The sequence below is a fragment of the Protopterus annectens genome, chromosome 7.part1, assembly GCF_019279795.1.
Source record: "Protopterus annectens isolate FY-2018-M chromosome 7.part1, PAN1.0, whole genome shotgun sequence".
Classification (NCBI taxonomy): Eukaryota; Metazoa; Chordata; order Ceratodontiformes; family Protopteridae; genus Protopterus; species Protopterus annectens.
In genome coordinates this window covers 478,304,779-478,328,730 of record NC_056740.1, presented here as the reverse complement: position 1 = coordinate 478,328,730, position 23,952 = coordinate 478,304,779, and the positions used below count along the sequence as shown (strand labels likewise).

The 23,952-nt window shown below is 41.6% G+C and overlaps 1 protein-coding gene across 2 annotated transcripts in view; it reads right to left on the bottom strand.

The window, feature by feature from the left end:
* Positions 1–23,952, bottom strand: part of BAP1 (BRCA1 associated protein 1) — a 1,282,715-nt gene that overhangs the window by 816,619 nt on the left and 442,144 nt on the right. The window lies entirely within an intron of this gene.

Sequence of the window (23,952 nt, the reverse complement as noted above, 5' to 3'; positions counted from 1 at the left end):
GTAATGACCAGATCTAGGATACTGCTGCCCCTGGTGGGGGTGTGGATAAGTTGCTCCAAGGCGTTGGAATTTATGAATTACAGAAAACATTGAGCAAAAGAGTTGGCACACGAGTAGTTTTCCCAGTTAATGGTGGGGTAGTTAAAATCGCCCATTATTAGGGTGTTGGGTTGTACCCTAATATTTTCCAGTGTACCAGAAATGAGGAGTGGGAATCCTGGGGCTTGGTGGGGGATCTGTAGCAAGCTACAATTTGGATTGCGATCTTGCCCAGAGTTAGTTGCACTTGGATAATCTTGGATGCATTATGCTGAGCAACTAGCCTGGAGGTGTGGATATCCTTAATGAATATAGACACGCCTCCGCCTTTAGTGTTTCAGTCCAGGTTAGGTGGCCAAAAGGTGTGGTATGAATTATAGCCTGGTAATGCAGGGGTGCTCTCTGGAGCCTTGAACCAGGTCTCTGTCACTGCACAGATGTCGATGTTCTCCAATTTAAGGAGTGCCTCAAGTGAGTGCATTTTGAGGTTTAGACTTCTAGCATTGAGAAGCATTACCCTCAGATTTGGCTTGCTTGTATCTGTTACAGTGGTGAGTTTGTCATTTGAACCTTGCCTAAAAACGGCACTATAGGGGTGGCAAGAGCCTTAGCCAGTATCCAGAATCCTAAGGGCGAGAGGTGCAAGTCATCTCTGGAAAGGCATCATTGTCTGTCAATTATGTCATCCCAGGCAGAAAGATACTGGATCCCCTTAGAATGATACCAGTAGCTTAGCCAATTGTTGAAGTCAATCATTTTGTCCTTGTATTGTGGTATCATTCTGGGTGATGGCAGGATGCTACTTAGGGCTAGGGTCATACCTAACTGGGCTACAAGATAGGACAGCTCCTTCAATTCTCTTTTCATGTAGTCAAAGGAGGTAAGTCTCAGGTCATTCACACCAACATGGACAATGACAGAGTCATATTTGTACTTGTTGTGGAGTCCTGAGTGCTTGCATTATGTGGTAGATCCTGGCACCCAACAGGCAGCTGACAGTAACTTTCTCCTTGTTTAGCCTGGTGAGTGGAACATCAGTGTGCCTGACTATAGAGTCACCTATGACTAGAGTGTTGGGTACGTTGTTATGTCTTATGGCCTGTGGTTGAGTGGCACACCGAGTTTGCGGGCTATGTGTCATTTTGGTTGTGTTAGGGGGGTGGAGGTTGCTTGTGTTTCTGCATTGGAGGTCCCTGTTGCTTGGGCAGATTTTTATTGTGAGCCTCCACAAATGTAGTTGTGTGTTTTGTGTTTCTATGAGTGTGTTTTGGTGTAGGTTTTGAGGGACTATGTGATGAGTGTGGTGTGGTGCAAGTGTTTACCCTCTCTCTCCTCTTGACTGTCTAGTCCAGTCTTGGGTGAAGAGAGCTTTGTTTCCAGTTTGGCTATATAAGTGCATCTGTCACAGGTTGTAGTGTTGGGTGGTAGGAGGAGAGGGTCTGTCTGTGTACATGAGGCAATTGCTGCATTCCCCCAAGATACCCATATTCATCAGGCAGACAGGAGAAAACACCAGGAGCTGATCTTTAGACATGCCTGGATAGGTGCTTATTAAGTACTAAAACCTGTTTTCCTGTAGACAAGTGAGGAAAGTTGAGTGCTGTAGTAATTTGTAGCTTATTTAGTGCTTACAACGAGTTCTGAACAAATGCTGACCTCAAAGAAACAGATTTGAGTGCTAAAACTAAAAAACTGGCTAGTTCTAAGGGAAAATTTGAAGAGCAGACTTTATGGTGCCGGGAATAGTTTAACCCTAGCTAACTGGCAGGGGCTCAGAAGCTTACAGACAGTCCTGGATGCACCAAATCTGTATCTGGACTAGACTACTTACAGGAAAGGCAGGAAACAAGCTTAGACATTTTTTTTTGTAAAGTGGAAAGGGAGTAAGGAGGAGCAGAAGATGACTCAAGGTTAAGATCTAAGTGGGTTGGCCTTCTCAAATGTTCTCCCTGTATTAGGTAGAATGAGGTAATGATAAACTGTGAGGAGTGCCCCAGATCAAATTTACAGTAGGGGCGGGCAACTGCAAAGTCACCAAGTATAACAACAGGATACCAATAGGGAGGGAAGGTGGGAGACAAAAATAAGAACAAACAAACCAAAACAGGTGCTTAACAAATGTAGGAAATATCTAGTTAATACCCCACACACAGTGAAACTAGATAGAAAACTATGCAGCAGACAATAAAAGTGCTATAAATAATGCGTAAAAATAAGCAAAAAACAGGATACTTAATGTTATATATCGCAGATCAGGGTTTGCTCAGTGCCCTTCCTCTGATTAGCTCAGTGTAAAATGGGAGAAACACTCACAAGTTAACTTAAGTAACAGAAAGTTGAAACCTGAAACAACTTTAAAAAAAGCTCGAAAGAACCAATGAGGTGCTTACTCCAAGCCATAGTCCAGGTAACCCCAATCAGCCAATGACAATAAACACTCCCCTCTCACTGAAATGCAAGAATGGCTTTGGCTAAACTAAGATGGCCTGGAACATGTGCTCAGACACACAGCCTCTACAAGCAAACAAACTAGGCCCAAAACACAAGCCTGAATATGGACAATGCTATAACTACCCACACTACTTAGGTAGGAATAAAACTGCAGAAATGTTTATCACAGCAGAAAAGCAGCAGTGAGCCTTTAAACGAAAGTTTTAAACAGATAAAGGAGCAAGGAGACTCTAGAGAATGCAAACAAATATATGATACACTCCTTGGCAGGAAATCAGAACAAACAAACCTAAACAGGTGCTTAACAAATGTAGAAAATCTCCAGTTAATACCTCACACACAGTGAAACTAGCTAGAAAAGTATGCAGCAGACAATAAAAGTGCTATAAATAACTCGTAAAAATAAGCAAAAAAACAGGATACTTGATGTTATATATCGCAGATCAGGGTCTGCTCAGTGCTCTTCCTCCGATTGGCTCAGTGTGAAATGTATATACACACGCATATAGACAGAGAGCGTTACACAAATATGCATATCTATATTTACATACATAAATAGACGTATATACAGCTACATACATATATGAATACATTTTTCTTAAATTCATAGATTAGGTTCATAGATTAGAACTAGGCTAACTGCCCTTGTGAGACATTTTAAGCCTAGCCAATTATCCCTTGTGAGACTCAAACCCTGCACCTTGTGTTTATAAGGCAAACACCTTAACCATTAGGCCACCCTCCCAAGTCCTCAGATGTCTCCCTTTAGATGAGTAAACTGGACTCCAACCCTATTCCAGCTCTTTTTTTTTCTTTATACCTTTATTTTTGGCCTCCCCAAGCTCTTTCCTTCCATATCTGGGTCCTGTGTAACTTTCCCCAAGCTCTTTCCTTCCATAGCTGGGTCCCGTGTAACCTTTCCCTATGCTCTTTCCTTACATAACTGGGTCCTGTGTCACCCTTCCTCTTTATCCGATCCTATTAACTTGTTTTTACTGTCACTCATCATTCACACAGGACTTATCTTTTTAACAAAAATGGCAGGATATCACAAAAATGGCAGGATATCAGGGGACATCATAAAATGCTGGAGTGTAAACAAACTTACCCTAACAGTACAAGTTTGAACAATCACTGTTGCAGTAACCTTATCTATATGGGTTATTCTGCATTGGATATAACAGCTGGCCAGCTACCAAATACTAAGGGCACAGTCTATGCTTTCTATTCGTTTGATCTGCAGCTTAAAAAAAAGACAGTTTGGGCACCAAGCCCTTCAGAACTTTCATACAAACTGAGAGAGGGAGGCTGAGCCTTGAGAGGACATTGCTAGGGGGAAAAAGGGTCCACAAACTGGCATAAAAAATACACCAAAAAATGAGTAATATTTAGGGAGGGAGCAGCTACTGTGGCAGTGATCATTCAAACATCTACTGTTAGGGTAAGTTCAACTAACACAACTGTGCTATGTTCATCATACTGATCGAAGTTGCAGTAGCCTACACTATTATCAGTAGATTATCAGGGCTTATAACAAATGGGAGGTGAAAGGTCCTGGAGAATGGTCCTAGCACAGTCTGACCTACACCCGGAGAAGGAATCTAGCTTGTAGTGCTTTGTAAAAGTATGAATAGAGGGCCAAGTTGCTGCTTTTAGAATACTTCTGGAATCTAACCCTTTCCAAAAAGCCAGACATGAAATAAAGGCCCTTGAAGAGCGGACCTTGACTCTGCCTGGAATAGTTTTGTTGTGGTGGGAAGAAAAGGTAATTGCCTGAGACAACCATTTTGTAATAGTCTTCAAACCTTCACAAGAAATGGACAAGTGATCAGAAGTTATGAAGGATTTTGTTCTGTCAATATATCACTCAAACTGACTGTGGACATCCAAGGTACGAAGCATCTTTTCTGCCTCATTTTGGGGTACAGGGAAGAACAAATTAGAATGAATAGTTTGGTTTAAAAGGAATCTCAGATACCACTTTAGGTACAAAAAAAGGATTGGTTCTTCAAGAAAGCCCTCTTTCTGTTGAAAATGAAAGAAGGCTGACCCACCATAAAAGCTTGCAACTAAGATACTGTTCCTGCAGAAGTCAGAGCAGTCAGTAAAAATGTTTTCTATCTTCTGATGATGTGAGGTAGTGCCAGCACAGCTAGCTGGAGATTTTAAAATAATTATATGTCATTTTTATATCAAACTGATTTGTACAGGTGCTTGTGTTGAAAATATATTTGTAAAGTTGCATATGTTAAAAGATATATCATCAGTGGGTCCTGCTGGACAGAAAATAAATATACTGCATGTCAGATAGCATTGTGACTGTTGAAATGAATATACTGTAAAGTACAGTTTTGTACCTACCATAAATGTAGATGTTCGAAGATCCACATTGCTGCAGTCCTTACACTTGGGTAGTCCGCTGTCCTCGGTCGGCCCGAATATCAAAGTATAAGGCTGACGTCGGTCAAGGCGCATTTGACTGACATCAGGACGTCAGGGTACAAATGCGCATGACCGACGCCATATCCTCAGTCTTTTCTTGCCCCAGATGTCAGAAGACCCTAAAAATAAAGGTCAAAACCAAAAGACAGCAAACAACCAACCAACCACCCTTGCACTAACTATATGTACAATATATACAATATATACAATATGTACAACCCAACCCACACAACCACCTCTAACTGCAGAGGGGAAGGAGGGAGGGTAAATTGGACTGCAGCAATGTGGATCTTCGAACATCTACATTTATGGTAGGTACAAAACTGTACTATGTTCTTCATCTCACATTGCTGCAGTCCTTACACTTGGGTAGAATCCCAAAGCAGAGGTAAGGGAGGATGGCTAACTACAAGGAAGCAGGAGCTGCCAAAATGCCCTGCAAAACAGCAGTGGCAAAACCAGCCCTGGATTTAGAGTAAAGTGGCAGGTGATAATGCCTAGAGAAAGTATGCACTGAACTCCAAGTAGCTGCCTCCAAAATATCCTTGGTTGCCACTCCCCTCAAAAAAGCTGTTGAAGTGGCAGTAGCCCTAGTGGAATGAGGCCTAATCCCAGCTGGAACTTCCTTGCCATGATGGGAATAACAGAAAGCAATGCAAAACCCAATCCACTTAGAAATAGTTTGTTTTGACACAGGCTTGCCCTGAGAACTCAAAGCAAAAGAAACAAACAACTGCTGAGACTGCCTGAACCCTTTAGTTCTGTCCAAATAATAACGCAACTGCCTGTGTACATCTAAAGTGTGCAAAATCTTTTCCCCTTTATTTTGGGGATTTGCATAAAAAGTAGGCAAATGAATAGTTTGGTTTAAAGCCACACTAGAAACCACCTTAGGCATAAAGGAAGGATTAGTACGTAATGATACCCTATCCTTATGGAAAATCAAGAAAGGCTCAACTGCCATAAGGGCCTGTAATTCAGAAACCCTTCTTGCAGAGGTAATTGCCAACAAAAAAGCAGTCTTCCATGATAAATATTTCAACTCAGAAGTAGCTGCAGGCTCAAAAGGTTGTAGAGTGAGTTTCTCCAACACAAAATTGAGATCCCAAGCAGGAGTAGGAGCTCTTCGTGGGGGTCTTATATTCTTTGCCCCTCTAAGAAATTGCTTGAACAAAGGATGAGAAAACAATGGTGGGTCACAATCATAGTGAGCCGAAATTGCTGCAGCATGAACCTTAATAGAAGAGAAAGACAAACCCTTGTCCAATAACTCAGTAAGATATTGAAGAGCCACACTCAAATCAGGCTCAGAAACATCAAAATCTTTTGCTGCACTCCAAAATAAAAATCTCTTCCATTTATCTGCGTACACTTTCCTTGTACTAGGCCTTCTAGCTTCCAAAATCACATTCAAAACTTGTTGTGGAAGTTGAGACCCTCTATGGTTCAAAACAGAATATGCCAGGCTGTTAGGTGAAGAGAGTGAATTTTGACATTCAGCAAATGGCTGTCCTCCTGTGACAACAGGTGTGGAATCGAAGGCAAGGGCCATGGAGGCTTCCGTACCAGACTTCTCAATAATGGGTACCAGTGTTGTTGAGGCCAATCTGGAGCTATTAAAATTATCCTTGGCTTGTCCTGTCTGACCTTTAGAAGTACCTTTGGGAGGAGAGGCAGAGGAGGAAAGGCATACACATGAAGATTGCTCCAATTGAAAGAAAGAGCATCCACTCTCCAAGCTGTGGGATGAAACCTTTTTGTGCAAAACTTTGGCAGCTGATGGTTCAGTGGAGAAGCGAACAGATCTATGCCTGGAGTTCCCCATGACACTGTCAATTTCTGAAATACATGAGGATCCAATTTCCACTCGTGGGGATCCATAATTCGTCTGCTCAACACATCTGCTAAGGAGTTCTGTGCTCCTGGCAGAAACCTTGCCTGAAGATTGAGCTGTAAACTGAGAGCAGTCTCCCACAAAATCATTGCTTGCCTGCATAGAGGATAAGAATGCGTTCCCCCTTGCTTGTTGATGTACCACATGACAGTTGTGTTGTCTGTTAGAATCAACACCTGCCCTGGAAGAAGTAACTCTTTGAAAGCTATTAATGCAAACTGGACTGCTAACATCTCCTTCATGTTGATATGTAGATGTTGTAGTCTGACAGGCCACTTGTTTTGTATCCACTTTCCATTTAGATGAGCTCACCAAGCTTTGTCTGAGGCATCTGTCGTTAAAATCTGACTCGCCTCTGGCCGGGTCACAGAGAGTCCCTTGTTTAGGTGACATTCCTGAGCCCACCATAAAAATTCCTTTTGAATGCAAGGTATTATTTGAATGACAGTGTCCAGATCCTGGCAGTGCTGTGTCCATACATTTTTGAGATACCATTGTAGCTTCCTCATATGCAGTTTGGCATTGGGAAGCACCAGAATACAAGATGCCATGAACCCTAATGCTTGAAGGACTGTCCTTGCAGTCAGCACGGACTGATGAGATAGTTGATGAAAGTAAAGGGATAGACTCTTTTGTTTGTCCGGGGTTAAAAAGGCCATCTGGGATGCTGTATTCAGTCTCACACCCAGAAAGCACATGTCCTGAGAGGGTACTAGACTGGACTTTATTTCGTTCACAGAATACCCTAGGCATCTTAGCACTGCTATCACATATTCCAAATGATGAAGAAGCTCTTCCCTTCCTTGAGCCAGAATCAGGCAGTCGTCCAAATAAGGATAGATTTGTATTCCTTTTAACCTGAAGAAAGCTATCACTGGAGCCAGAACTTTCGTGAACACTCCGGGCGCAGTAGATAAGCCAAAGGGCAATGCAGAGAACTGATAGTGAGAAGTCCCAGCTCGAAAACGCAGATACTTCCTGCAACTTAGTCTGATAGGAACATGAAGGTAAGCCTCCTTGAGATCCAAAGTTACCATCCAATGATCTTTGCCCAGCAGAGGTAAAAGCTGCTGCAACGTCAACATTTTGAACTTGGGAATGTCCAGATAAGTGTTGAGGATAGATAAATCCAAGATTGGTCTCCACGTGTTCCCCTTCTTTGGTACTAGGAACAGGCGAGAATAAAAACCTAGACCCACTTCTGGCATAGGAACCGGCTGTATGGCCCCTATTTGGAGCAACAGAGAAACCTGCTTGTGCGCCTCTATTCTTTGTTGAGGAGGAATGTCTGGCATGCCTTTGAAAGGAGGCAAGGTATGGAAATAAAACCTGTAGCCGTGATGTATGATATCCAATACCCATCTGTCTTGGGTAATTAAACTCCAATTTTCTTTGAAAAGTGCCAACCTTCCTCCCAAAGGTGCTGCCAGACGAGAAGGCTCTGGCAGCTGAAAAGGTAGGTCATTGGGTCTGTTTACGAAAGGACTGACCCCTGCCCTCACCCGAAGACTGTGCAGGAGAACTCCCTGTTCTAGGCCTGAAAGAGCCCTGAGCTCTGCCCCTACCACGTCTAGATCTACCCCTAGACTGGGAATCATAAGAAGGATACGTCCACCCCTTAGTAGGCCAATTTCTACTAAACTTTGGAGGCTGGACCTGCAAAAAATCTTTAACAGTCTGCATAGACTTAGCCTTGTCCTCCATTTTCTTTAAAACTGACTCAACAGGAGGACCAAACAACACGTCAGATTGTAAAGGAGCATCTAAAATCCTTGTTTTAACATGGTCAGACAAATTCTGATCCCTCAGCCAGGCGTGCCTGCGAAGAACTGACCCAGTGGCAGCCACCCTAGACGAGGCCTGTACAGCATCAAAACCACATTGCAAAGAATGCTTACCCACCTGTTCAGAAACATGCACTAAATCTTGCAACTCTTTACAATCAATACCTACTGCCAGAGCATCAACCTTAGACTTTAATTGTGAATGGAGATAGTTCTGGTATTTCAACATGTGAAACTGGCAATTCAAAGCCCTTATAGCCAGAGTGGAAGAAGTATAAACTTTCTTTCCCCATCTATCCAAGGCCCTAGCCTCCTTGTCTGCAGGAACCGGATTCTTAACAACAGAAGCCTTAACACCTTTAGGCCCCTGACTAACAGTTTCTGGGTCAGCCCTAGGACTCTTAAAAAGATACTTATGAGCTTCAGGCACCCTGTAATACCTATCCGGCTTAACAGGAGCACGAGGCAAAGAATCAGGATTAAGAGAAGCCTCTGTAAAAACATCTTAAGCCTGCTCAAAACCCCCCAGCTCAGGTTCCATCCTAGGTCTCTTATCAGGAGGGGGCATAGAACCCCTAATTAAAGTAATCAAATCTTCTGCCATTTTAAGCATATGCTTCTTGGGCACAGTACCTGAAGAGCTAGGGGTAACACCAACTGAAGCCAAACTTGGCCTGCCCCTGGGAGAAGCCTTTGAAACAGAAGGAGAGGGCCTAGCCACCCTAGGAAGGGAGGGGAGTATAGTAACCTGAGAAGCCCCCTCGGCCTGACTTGCCTCCTGAGAGGCCACATCTTGCAATAATAAGGTCTCACCCTGGGAACACAAAGAAACCTCCGGTGGAGCCACCGGCTCCACCGACACCTCTAAAGAACCGGCGTCCGGTACAGACGGTTCTTCTAGCCTAGGCTTAACTGCCTTGTCCTTGCGCTTCTTCGAAGAAGCGGGCGTCGGAGCATCCGACGGCATTTTATAATTACACCGCTTCCCAAAGACTAACCTTGCACAATCCAACCTTCTCTTTATAGTGCGTTTATTAAATCTAGCACAAGAGCGACAGCCAACAACGCCGTGCTCAGGCCCTAAGCAAGGAATACACAAAGTATGATAATCTCTATGCGGTATCTGTTTCCCACAAGAAATGCAATTATTGACTTTTTCTGACATCCGGTAAATCACTGAGGCAAGAAAAACTAAAATATTCCCAACAGGGTACTTAGCCAACTTTGAACTCGGTCTGAAACTTCGAAATCGAAAAATCTCAGAACGCCAACCGGCACTTGCAATGCTGCTTCTGCATCGGACCATGCGGCAAAAAAGACTGAGGATATGGCGTCGGTCATGCGCATTTGTACCCTGACGTCCTGATGTCAGTCAAATGCGCCTTGACCGACGTCAGCCTTATACTTTGATATTCGGGCCGACCGAGGACAGCGGACTACCCAAGTGTAAGGACTGCAGCAATGTGAGATGAAGAACATCGGACAATACTGGAAGAGAAGAGGTTAATCTCAGTCCAGCTAACTTTGAAAAATAGTCTGAAATTAAACTACCTGGTTCAGGCCATAAAGACTGCATCTTACAGTTCTGATGGCAGCCACAGACAAAATGTCTGTGAGAAGCCTGGCTTAGTAGCGCTGTAGGAAGAGTGGAAGTGTTAAAATTGTTTTAGAGCTTCCAGATGCTGTAACACACCTTGGCAAAGCTGTGTGTGTGTGTATTATGACATGTGTATAAAGATTCTAGCTCAAATTTCTAGTAAAGGGGGGTAGTGTGGGAACCAGAATCAGATGACCAGATGTGATGTCATTCTATAGCCAGCACTGAAATGATATTTAGGTATTAGTGAGAGATGTTGCTTGGCTCTTAGCACTCTGTAAAACCTGACAAGGAAGACCACACACCCACATCACCTCGCCTTGCTCTAGCAAGTCAACTAGGGGACAGTAATTCTTTACAACAGTTAGGAAAATATAGTGAGATTAAGTATTGTTTTTCTGTATCTGTGTGAACCTTTTCATCTGTGTTCTTTTTAATATTTCCTGTGACTGAAACTTTGGTGTTTATCGCAAATAGATATTTAGTATTTTCATGTTATTTTATTATTTATTATTTTTAATCTTTTCATTTTGGTTGGTCTTTTAGAGAATATTTTAACCTTTTAGAGTACTTATATTTATTTGGTGACACTGTGGTCACTCCCGAAAGCCTTGCTGTTTGGTCAACATTACCACTGGTATTTGTTTTAATTTCATTCAGTATAATTGGGTACCCTGATAAAAGCCTTAGAGTAGCTGGCTTTGCGGGTGTTCTGGTGGCAGTGTATCTACCTTATAACCTGGGCAAAGTTGGTAGAGCTAGTAACGCTGTCCTAGCCTTTCCCAGGTGTGTGTGTGTGTGTGTGTGTGTGTGTGTGTGTGTGTGTCAGCTACTTTGAACAGGGACACAGAGCACTGATTTCACAGAGAGGGTGGTGCAGGACTTGGTTTGGAGCACTCAGCCAAGGACTCAACTCTACAGATGTGCCAGTGGGGAGTCTTATTTGGGGCCTGGACAGGGAAACCCAGGTGTGCTCCCTGTGTGCACTTAAGGGAAATTATGCTTGGTGCAGAGAACTGCATCTGGAAATATTGTGTATCCATTTATCCATTTTTGTTCCAAGTGAATGTCCCTCACCAGTGCCACTGGTGAGGATTGAGGCTCCCTGATTACTGGCTCAGAGGAGGGACGTCACACATCTTAAGAACCTAAGTCAGACAGATAAGCTGGTTCCAATGAAGCAGGAGTTAGCTTCCCTAACAAAAATTAAGATTACAAGGAGAAGCCAGTTTTTTTTTGAGGCCTCTTATGAAAACCCCCTTAAAAACATTCTGACATGAGAATGCCTTGAAAGAGGAGGATCCATGGGAAGACATGCTGAAATGGCCAACAAATGAACCTGGATAGAGCAGTAAGACAGATCACAGGAAAGTAACTCACACAAAAAAGAAAAAAACTAGACCTGAATGGGTGCAGGTTATGTTGCTGGCACCAACTAGAAAACATTTTCCATTTGCTAATATATTATTTTCAAGCAGCAGGCTTTCTTGTTTCTATTAGTACCTGCTTCAAGTCCTCAATAAACAGGTGCTTAATGGGAATTAAAATCCAATAATCCATGCAGTTGGCTGAAGATGACTGGGGTTGAGGTGCATCAAAGCACCCCTGTTCTTGTGTGAGCAGATACGGTCTGTGATGGAGCTTGTGGTTATTACCCCCTGGCCAATTCCAAAAAAGGGGAAAACCACTTTTGTCTAGGTTAGAAGGGGGGCACCAAATGATCTTGGGGGAATTCAAGTACAGTGGACATCAGTAAAAGGGTAGAAAAGCATACAGGAAATTCCTGCCCAATGAAAAGAAAAGACAGCTGTCTTCCAGGCCTTCTTGCATGGAGCTCTGTCACAGACTTTTGCCAGGTGACTGCTCAAAGAGGTGAAGAAAATACCTGCTTGAAAAACTCTCACAGATAGAGAAAATCTTGGAAGACCCTCTGATGTAGCTTTCATTTGTGAGAGTCTGCCTTTGTCCTTCTCAGCATGTCAGCCACATAGTTGTTTCTCTGATGGATGTAGGATTCCTGTAGAGTGAGATTGCACTGCAAATCTACATTGCATGCTAACATGGCTAGCCTGCACAGAGGATAACATCTGGTACCCCTTTGCTTATTTACCACATCACTGTGATATTGTCTGCAACAACCTGAAGTGGTCCCAGGGACCAGAGATGATGCAGATTTGAGTGCCCTAATAACGGCATGCATTTCTTTTACATTTATGCACGTGACCGTCTCTGCTGCCCCAGATACCTTGTACTTTTATCTCACCTTAACCATGGCTCCCAAGGAAAATATGGCACGTCTGTGGTGACTACTTATTAGTAGCAGATTTGATATCTCCAGCAAGTGACTTCTCTTCTCACAAATACTAGAACTGACAACTGAAAAGATAATGTTTATCGGTGGTGGGACCAAAGAGACTTCAGATACCACTGTATCCTTCTCATGTGGAATCTTGCCAGAGGTACCATGAGAATCATAGATGCAATGAGACCCAGAATCCTGAGCTAATTCCTTGCACTGACTGAAGGATGTTTTGAAAACATATGAAACATATCTAAATATAGATCTACTTTTTCCCTGTGGAAGAAGAGGTTTTTACACTGTGGTGTCTAGCAGACACCCGTGGAACACAATCCTGTGAGATGGAGTAGATGTTGGAATCACAGCCTGCACAGGACATTTCTCACCCAACTGAGATATTCCTCAGACTTTAAAAAGACCTAGCAAACATAAACAAGTCTAAATACAGTAAAATGTAGATAACCCTGTAGTGTGCAATGGGCTATGACACGAGCTAGACACGTTCTGAACCCTCTTGTAGTAGTCCAAACTGTAAAACTGGTAATGTGATTCAGACGGCAAATGGTATGGCAGAGAACTGATAATGTTATTCAGACACAAAAACTTAAGAAATGTTTGGTCTGGATGCACAGGAGTGCGATAAGCATATTTTAAATCAAGGTTACAAAAAACCTCAAATGATAAAGATGAGGTAACACCACCATATACTGGGTTACAAAAAAAAAAGGTTCAGAACTGGTCTCCAAGCATTTTCTTTGGCACCGAAATATTCTTAAAAAAAAAAAAAAAAAAAAAAAAACCTTTCCAAACTAGGAAAGAGGACCTTTCTTGAATCTCTGCCAGAGAAGAGGAACTCCTTTTTCTTTTACTAGAAACCACCTGATAAGGGTGACTAGCCTGTACAAGACTGTAATCCAGACGTAGTCTCCTCCTGTCCAGTGGAACTGGTGTGGTAGCAGATACATGGTTAATTTTCTGTTTCTTTTTGATATAAAAATTGGGATAAACAACGTTATTAATAGCAGCAACAACTTCCTCAGGGATGGGCACAACATTCTAGCTAAGCACCAAGACCGATAAGGGTGGTTCTCCTTTGCCAACTTAGGGGACCCCAACAGCTGCGGAGGATGTAGATAACCCCCCCTCCCCCGTCCATACTGGCTCTGGGGAAAGAGATGAGTGGCCTCAGGAACCAGCTTTGTCCCATTACCCATCTGCTATTGAGGCAAATTACTAGTCTGTTGTGGTGGCAAAGGCTGTTTAGTTGACTTTTTATTTTTATGGCTGGAAGAAGACTGACCACGGGACTGGTAGTTTGTTCCTTGGTCAAGCCAAAAATGGTGCTTCTTTCCCGGGGAAAATAAGGAGCAAAGCTCATGAAATATAAAAGTATTTAAAAGTAACTTTTCCAGTTCAAACACAGTAAAACCACTCTAATGTACTTTATCAGCACCAAAAAGAAATTTAAACATGTTTTTTTTTCTGTGAAGAAACTATATTATATTATATTATTATATTAGAATGTTTAAAGTAACTTTTAAACTGTCAAAAACAATAGTGTATTGCCATTTAAAAAGTGGAATAAAGTCATGTGACAGTCAATAAAAACACATACTCCTAGCTTAATACATAACTTTCTTAAAGAGGAAAGTCTAAGCAAGAAAAATCATATGTGGAAGGTTCTTCCTCATAATTAAGTTATCTGCCCAGCAACAGAACAGCACAAGTTGACCGCCAGACCTTGAAAGCCACAGAGGATTGCTCTTTTCGGCAGCAGAAAATCTCTGAAGGGCTTGGTGTCCAAACCTGTCTTTTAGTCAACTCAGCTCAAGGTAAGAGTTTGGGTGTGTAGGAGGTGCCCAAAAGCTTTGGAAGCTGGCTGTTAATCCTATACAGGACATAACCCATATAACTAAGGCTAATGAAGCCGTGATCAACACGATGAACAACAGTACATCTCTGTAGCACCACCTTGTCTAGACACTTTTATTTATCCATCTTTTGTTAACCAGGTTACTCACACAAAGCTAATGATCTCCTTCTAGGGGAGACCCAAGGTGGTATTTATACTACGAAGGGAAATTTAGTCAGGGTACTGGGGAACTTCCCCTGCTCATCACTGTTGTGAGTGGGACCCATTTTGGAGGAGCACTTCCGGTTTCCATTTCAGGAACAGAGGCAGCCCTGACAAACGCGGAGGCAGATGGACAGAAAAGGAGATGATGGAGAAGTGAAACAAATGAAGGAGAAAGCAAATAATTGAGATTGGAGAATGCATACAGGATTCAGAGCAAATGTTTCAAAGAAATCTGTTTACTGGAGAGAAGTCAGCAAATGATGGATGTATAATTACTACTCTCCAGTCGGGAGGGTTGTGGGATGACTTACTTAAAGAAATGGTGGTGCAGAGTGAGCTAGAAAATGAAGGAGATGTTTCCGGGGGGGGGGGCATTATGGAAAAAATACAAAAGGAGGATGCTGAGAAAATCCTGAAGAATAGTGGTGAGATGGAAAAGAAGGCAAGAGTGGAGTATCAGAAAAGGCAGAAGAAAATGAAAAGCGGAAGCATGTGGTAAGGATTCCAAGTATAGAAAATAAAAAAATAAACAGGTGTGAAGTGTGGGACAATTTAACAGCTCCTTTGGGTGTAACAGCATTTATTCTCATTAACAAAGAGGCATTTTGTGACATTATATCGGAGACGTTCTTCAATGGAAAATTTGTTCTGGAGAATATGAAAAAAACACAAGACTGTTGCCAATGGAATCTGTATGAGATAAAAAGCATTTAACAAGGAAACAAAAAAGAAGACTGATGTACAATTTCAAACAAAGGTAGAAAGAGAGACTTTGAAAGGACATTTGAAAGGTTTATGCCAAATACTATTGGACCACTGCAAAATGCAAAAAAAAATATGACAAAAGGGGTTTATGGACTGGTGGCTGGACTTTTAATATTGTGTTAAAAACAGAAAGAAAAAATATATACATATAGCAAGCATGATAAATGTGGAGGGGGGGGTTGTGAAATACTGACGACAACCCAAAACATTTTTTTTATGGAAAAGAAGGGCATTTGATAACTAATTGTGACAAAATAAAATGTTATATTTGTGGGTTAATGTGAACTGAAATGTTACAAATGTAACAATATCAGACATTTATGGATGGATTGCAAAAATGTAAACAGTAAGAAAAAAAATAAGAAGAAAATGAACAAAGACAAAACATTCAGAAGTAGCAGAAATAGAAGAAAAATTAGATGAAAAAAATAAAGACAGAGAAGAAGGTTCTGAAATAAGTGATGAAGACGACAAACTAGGAGGTAGTAAAGGGAAAAAAAAGAATTTGAAAAGGACCGAAAAAGAACCTTTAAAGGGATAAGTACAAAAGAAAAAAAAGGAAGGAAAGGAATGAAACAGAACATATACAAGGCGGCAGCCCCCTTAATACAGAAGAGGTAATACGAGATCTGGGGACCCAGGCAGATAGTAATCTCCAAAGTAGTTAGGAAATCCTTCTGTGTGGTCCATCTAATTACTAAGGGGTTCGCATCTAGAAATAAAGAGGTTATAGTGCCCCTCTACCCGTCACTCATCAGACCCATCATAGAGTACAATGCCCCATTTGGGATGTACCTCACAAGACACTTCCAACAGCTTGAAAGACCACAAAAGCACCTCACCAAGAGGATTACTGGCCTCAAACATGCGTCCTATGCAGCCCGACTGAAAAAACTCCGGCTGTACTCAGTGGCATATCGCTTACTCAGAGGTGATCTCTGCCCAACTTACAAAGCCATGTCCAACTCAGAATTGATGGACATGCTCCACCTACAGAAATCCAAGTCACTGCGAGCCACGTGCTCTAGTGAGTTAAACCTTGCCACAACAATAAATAGAACATGCTGGAGGGATAGATTCCTGTCACAGAGACTCCCCATGCTTTGGAACAAAATTCCTAACTACATTACGCAGCGCCCCTTACTAACACTCTTCAAGAGAAGCCTTTACAAGTGGATGGGTAACAGAAAGTACACCCCTGGGATCACTTCATTGGCTCTGCTTGACAGAGGCTCAGTTAATTATCAATGGGGCAGCGAAAGCCAACACACTCTGGCTAGACTTATAAATGCCCTCAGGCAGATAGCCTAGTACCTACCTATGAACCTATATACAGCTAAAGACTGGGGCTTGGCATAATAGCTAAGGTGTTTGACAGATGTAAGGTACAGTGTTTGAGTCTCACCTTTGGGAAGGAAACTGGTTAGGCTTAAAATGGCCTAATAAGAAAGCTAACCTAGTAATTAGCTATGAATTATGAAACCATGAATCAAAGGAAAATGGAAAATGAAAATTTTAGAGTGCTTTCTGTAAATGTGAATAATATTAAGGATATAGTAAGAAAAACGGAACTTTGGAGGGATGTAATACATGTGACAGACGTAATTATATTAGAAGACACAAAGTGTTTGTTTATTTATTTATTTATTGACATTTGTTAACTGTATTGGTCCAGCTGGGCTTGTGGCACACTTTCAGTGGAGACCAGGGGAGAAAAGCTCCAAAAAAAACACAAACAGTTTACAGAGAATCAAACATCTGAGTAAAAAATATGGTCAAAATAACAAACGAAGAAACATCACAAACATAAAAACTGTGGCGAGGAAAGAAAATATGGGAAATGAGAGATGTTCTGGAATAGCCGTATTCTGAAGAAATACAGTAAAGCTATTGGATGTAACTTTACCAAAAAATGGAACTATCACCATTGCAGATTTAAAATGGAAAGTATATAGAAGTATAATATTACATGCTTATACTAACTGTAAAAAAAGGAAAGTTTACTTCATCAGATTTCTAGATTACGTAGTGATAAAAATATGGTTATAATAACAGGAGAATTCAACTGTGATTTAAGAGGCAAGCATAAAAAGAAAGGAAGTGATATAAGAAAAATGTTAGAAGTTATAAGATGCAAGTTCAAAATCATGGACTTACAAAAGGGGTATGTATAGAACAGAAATCAATTACTTTATAGTATCAGAAGCTTTGGTTATAAAAGGGGAGTTAGTTGAAACAGAATTTTCTGATCATCTTGCAATACTGTGACATAAAAGAAACTAAGGAAAATATAAACAGGCAAAGGAATAAAAAGGGAACATGAGAAAGCATGGAATGAAGAAGGAGAGAGAAAAGCAATACAGTTATGGAGAGATCATTCTACTGTGACAACATTTTATAAAAACTGGTCTGACTGTTGAATGACTGACTGAATGGTGGAGGATATTTAAAGAAACAAAAAATGTTTTTGCAGTGGCAATATGATGTCAGAAATGTAGAGAAAGAAAAATATAAAAGAACATATAATGCACTGAAAGATTTAAAACAATGAAAGTACTCTGACAAAGAAAAACAATTATATGAAAAAAAAATCAAGAAAAAACACATTGTTATATAAGCAAAGGTATTTTTAAGTGAAAAAGAGAAGTACAGATGAGTAAAGGAAGAATGCAGTGTAATGAGAGACATAAACGTAAAAGGAGAAATAGAAAGAACTCAGAAAAAATTATGAATAGTGTAGTACAATATGTACAAGAAATGTTTAAAGAAAAAAGACAGTGAAAAAACATGGAAAGTAAAAAATTGGACATGAAATCTTGTGGGTAATAATGAAGGAAGGTAATATAAGCAAGAAAGTTATGAAATTATGTATGCCAGCATAGAGTAATAATAAAGTAAAAATACCTGTAAATGGCTGATTGAGCCAAGATGTACCTATGAAGAGTGGTGTAAGTCAGGCATGTCCAGTGTTATATACTCTCTGCATTAGTTATGAATAAATTACAAAACGAAGGAGGCAGAATGTATACCCGAAGGGTTAAGAATTCCAGCTCTGTTAACATATGCAGGTGGCATTATAATAATTATAACAACTGCAAAAAAAAAAAATTGGATAAAAGTAGTAATAATTGGCACAAATGAATGTCCACATGTAATAGTTACGGCTTTAAATAAAGAGAAAAGTAAAGGTTTAGGTGATGTAGTAAAGCTCGGTGGTATACATTTTACAATGAATAAAATTTCTGTGCTGGGTATAAAGTTTGGGAATAAAGATGCACGTAGAATTCAATGGGAAAAAGCAAACCTGTCTATTCTGAAGAACATATAAATTATCATTCAGAAAAAAAAGACGTATTTGATAAATGATAAATTCAGTACTGATGGGAAAACAGCATACTTAGCACGTGTACTTGTCAACAATATTTGAAAAGGAATTACTCCAGATTTTTTTTTCATTTTTATGGGGTTCTAGATTAAACCCAGGAGAGAGAGAAGTTTTGTATGTAAATAAAGGAGGTGGTTTAGGGTTAATTAACCCAGTGGTATATACACTGCTTCAATAAATTTACACAAAGTGTTAAAAAGGATAAATGAAAAAGATGACAGATTAGCAGTGAAACTGTATAGATACAAGTATGATAAATTTGGGGGTATGGTAAAAACAGTAAGAGAAAAAAACTGTGTACAAATAAAGAACATTTTACCAAGAAAAATATTTTTATATAAAATAAAAGTTGATGCTACAGCAAAAGACAGAAAAGCGTGGTATAAGACTGTAATGATGAAACATTACTATGTAAAACCATAGGAAAATCTAACAGATGAAAAAATTAAAGCTACAAACATAAGAAGCAAACGGTGTAAACAGAAAGTAGAATGTCAATACTTTTGTGGAGACTGGTAATAGATAAATTGCCAGTAAAAGGAAACATGCCACATAAAAAGAAAAGTGATAGAAAATGTTCACATTGTCAAGAAGAAACTATGAAATATATGTTTTTGAAATGCGAAAGAGTAAAAAAATAATGGGGAAAACTATGCAAAGAAGATTTTTTTGAAGATATAAAAAGTGGACAAAATAAATATGGATTTTATAAGAATAGAAGTAAGTAATATTTTATTTTATTTATTTGCAGTTGGTTTACCAGGATAGTCCATTGGGCCTATAAGAACCCATTTTCAATTGGGTCCTGGGGAGAAAAGCTCCAAAAACAAAACAATAATTACAAACAAAACAATAATTACAAACAAAATTACAATATGTTAACTAGATTAAAAAAAAAGTTGCGTCTTACCATAACGTTCCATCTGTGTTGTAGATCTTCATTCATTCCTTACTCATAGGACTTTGGTTCTGTCCTCTGAAGCAACCCGGCCAATACGCAAGCTCGCGCCAGCTGAAAACTCTTGAGCAAAGTCCTACCTACAGTGCTCCTCTACTCCTCCTCTTCAGATTGAGTTTGCCAACCCAGTATAAGACTGTGACGCCTGTGCACTGGCCCAGCAATCAAGGAGCCTCAATCCTCACCACTAACACCAGTGAGGGGGCGTCCATATAGGGAAAGGATAATAAATACACACACAGTAAAGTACAATTTCCCTTAAGAGCACACAAAGATCACAGTCAGTCTGGGGCTGGTTTCTCCCTTCCTCTTCCAGGGCCCCAATAAGACTCCACACTGGCACAGCTATAGGGTACAGATCTCAGCCTAGTGGGCAAGCTAAAACCTCCAACCAGTGCTTTGTGTCCCAAGTAGCTGACACACACACACTTTGAGATAAGAGTTTATACAACCAGACACTCCTGGGGACGGCTGGCACAGGTTCTCTAGCAGTGCCCCTTTTACCCAGACTATACGGTAGAAATCACTGCCACCACCCAGCTAATATTTATCAGCTACTCAAAGGCCCTTATGAAAGGGTGTTCAATTATACTGTGTAATATTATTATCCAAATGGTAAGTGCAACTGAACAGTCAAGACTTACTTGGAGGGACTTGGTACAGTATCACTATATACATGCAATGTACACTTAGAGCTTAAATTACCTCTACACAAAACAGCCACAGTTGAAAAGTTTAAAAATATTTAATAATAAATAATAATAAAAACACAAGACAATACTTCTTACTACACAGTGCTAGTCAACAGTTCAGAGATCACACAGAAATACTTAAAATAATACAGTAGAAAAGTTCTGACATCAACACAGAAAAACACTTAGTCTAATCTTCCTAATTCCTAGCCATTTCTAAGAGAGAAAACAGTTCTAAAATCCTACTTACATACAGATACAGACAGAGATCTGGTGAGTTGGATGTTCACTAGACAAATGTTAAATGCTCTCATTCTTTCTGTCCCTTAAATTGATAACACAGCACCACTGATTCATTTCAGATTACATCATTTCTTTCTGGTTCCCAAGCTAACAAACTCTGAGGTTAATAGCCCTTGATCTTGCAGCTGGTCAGGAAGGCAGAACAATAAAATAAATTATACATGCAAATTCTAGCCATTAACTCTGGCCTCAAAACAATAGGTAGACTGCCTTTGTCTAGACATTTCGGCTCAGAGTTTTGACATCAGAGAATTGACTTATCAGCTTTGTTACAGCAGAGTGCACTGTTGTTACATTTTTGCAGCTCCACATTTAACAGCATTTTTTTCCCATTTAAGAGAACAAGCCTGTGGCTTATATTAATATTTACAAATGACAGAATTATCGACAAAATTATATCTGACTAGGCTGGCAGCCTTCACCTATCTTCAACACCCCCCCCCCCCGAAGAACTTAAACTAGTTTTTCAAGTGACCCTTGAGAAACGTTGCTTGAGAGGGTTAGGTCTATCTGAGTACATCTTACCCCATTCCCTGTCTTGTGAGCCCATCTGCATTGGCATTGCTAATCCCACTGCGGTGCTGCACTGACATATCAAATGCCTGCAACCCTGGGCTCCATCTTAGCAACTTGGCATTTTGCTGGCTGGCTCTGTTCTTCCTTGTCAGGTCTGTGAGGGTAGCAGCTATGGTACTATAACTGGGGACGAACTTTCTGTAGTACTCTGCTGTCCCTAAGAATGCCCTCACCTGCTTTTTGGTAACAGGTGCAAGCCATGCCTGAATGACTTCCACTTTGGCAGGCTCTGGCCTGATCTCACCACTCTCCACTCTATGTCCCAGGTAGGAGACCTTTGCCATACCCACCTGACATTTGCACGGCTTAATGGCAAATCCTGCCCTCTGTAGTCTGACCAGCACCTCCCTGACATGTTGAAGGGGCTCTTGTCAGGAGTGGCTGTAGATGGCAATATCATCTAGGTAATTAAGGGCAACCCATCTTGCTCCTGCTAGTATATGATCTACCAGCCTCTGGAAAGTCATTGGGGCATTTTTCATCCCAAAGGGCATCTTTGTGAACTCATACAAGCCAAAAGGAGTCAAACAGGCTGACTTGTCTTTAGCACTGGGAGTCAAGGGCACCCGCCAGTAACCCTTGGTAAGATCAATGGTTGTAAGATACTTAGCTCCACCCAGCTGCTCTAGGGCCTGATCTGTCCTAGGCATAGGGTAAGTATCTGACACTGTGTGACTATTTAATTTCCTGTAGTCCACACAGAACCTGGTGATGCCATCCTTCTTTGGCACCAGCACCACTGGGGAGGCCCAGGGACTGTCGGACACCTGAATTGCCCCTAGTTCCGACATCTCCTGTATCTCCTCCCTCAGAGTCTGTTTGACTCTCCAGGTAGCTTATAAGGGGCCTGCCTAATAGGCCTTTGGGGTCCTGTATCCACCTGGTGTTGCACCAGGTGGGTGCACCCTGGTTTCCCACCCAGTGAACAGGCCCATAAACTCATGTAACACTGCTCAGATTTCTCGAACTTGGGTAGGAGATAGCTGATGGGACATTGCTACCCCCTTCCACTGAGGTGTCAGTCCAGGCCTCACTGAGGAGATCAGTTACCAGATCCCCCTCAGACCCCTCCTGCAATCCACTGCAAATGCTCAGCACAAGGGCCTCCCTATCATGGTAAGGTTTCATCATGTTAACATGGTACAATTTGTTCCCCTGCCTAGCAGTTCCACCATGTAGTTAACATCAATTAACTTACTTACCACCTTGTAGGGTCCCTCCCAAGCTGCTTGTAGCTTGTTGTGTCTGACAGGAATGAGAACCATTACCTGCTGCCCCGCAGCATACTCTCTAGCTCGAGCATTCCTGTCATACCACACCTTTTTCTGTTATTGGGCTTCGCCAGGTTCTCCTGGGCCAAGCCCATGAGTTCCCTGAGCCTTGTCCTGAGGTTTAGGACATATGCCACAACAGACTCCTTGTGAAGTTCACACTCACCTTCCCACTCATCTCAAATTAAATCTAGAGGTCCCCTTACCCTATGCCCATACAGCAACTGAAAGGGTGAAAAACTTGTGGATTCCTGAGGAACCTCTCTTTAAGCAAACAGATGGGGCAAATATTTGTCCCACTCCCTCTTAAACTGGTCTTCAAATACCCGTAGCATGGACTTGATTGTAGAGTTTAACATCTCAACCAGACCATTGGTCTGGGGATGGGTAGGGGGTGGTCTTCAGTTGCTTCACACCACAGACAAGCCAGCAGGTCTGACATGAAATTGGCACCTCTTTCAGTCAGTATTTCTTTTGGAAAACCTACCCTGCTGAAAACCTCTAATAAAGCATTTGCCACCTTTTCTGCCTCAATGGAGGACAGAGCCACTGCCTCAGGGTATCGTGCAGCATAATCCACTACCACTAGGATATACTTTTTCCCTGTGGAACTTGGAGTACTCAGAGGCCCCACAATATCAATAGCTACCCTCTGAAATGGCTCCTCAGTCACAGGCAAAGGCATCAAAGGAGCTCTCGCCTTGTCTCCTGCCTTGCCTACCTTTTGGCACTGCTCACAGGTCCTGCAATACCCTGTTACATCTTTGGAAATTCCAGGCCAATAGATGTTCTGCATAATATGTCTCTTTGTACGTTTTATGCCCATATGACCTGCAAAGGGAACATGATGGGCTATTGTTAGAAGTGCCAGATGGTAGGCTCTAGGCACTACCAACTGCTGTATTCACTCAGCTTCTAGCCCTCTATCAGGGGGGCACCCTCTACACAGTAACCCTTTGTTCCAGTATACAGATTCCCCCTTCCCTTGAGAATCAGGTGCCTCCCTAGCTACCTGCCTAAGGCCTTGCAATGTAGGGTCTGAGAGCTGTGCCTTTCTCAACTCTCTCTTTGTAACCCTTCTCAACTCCCTTTTCGCAGGAAGTCTGACATCCTCTGACAGTGGTGCCTCACTGTCAGCCCGGGTACTACTACTCACCTTTACCTTTGCAGTCACTCTGTCCATGGGAGCATCAGTACCCACAAGCAGCTGTGGCTCACATTCAGTCTCACTGCTACAGAGTAGCTCCCTCCCTGAAGCAATCACCTCACCAGTCCTGGCTGCAAGCATGCAGTCTGTCTGGGTCTCCCCCAGGCTATCAGACCCACATGCTTGGCTCCTAGCCAGACTGCATGCAACTGCATTAACACACAGTACTGCTTCATCCAAATCCTTCCCTGTCAGGACATCTGCAGGATGGT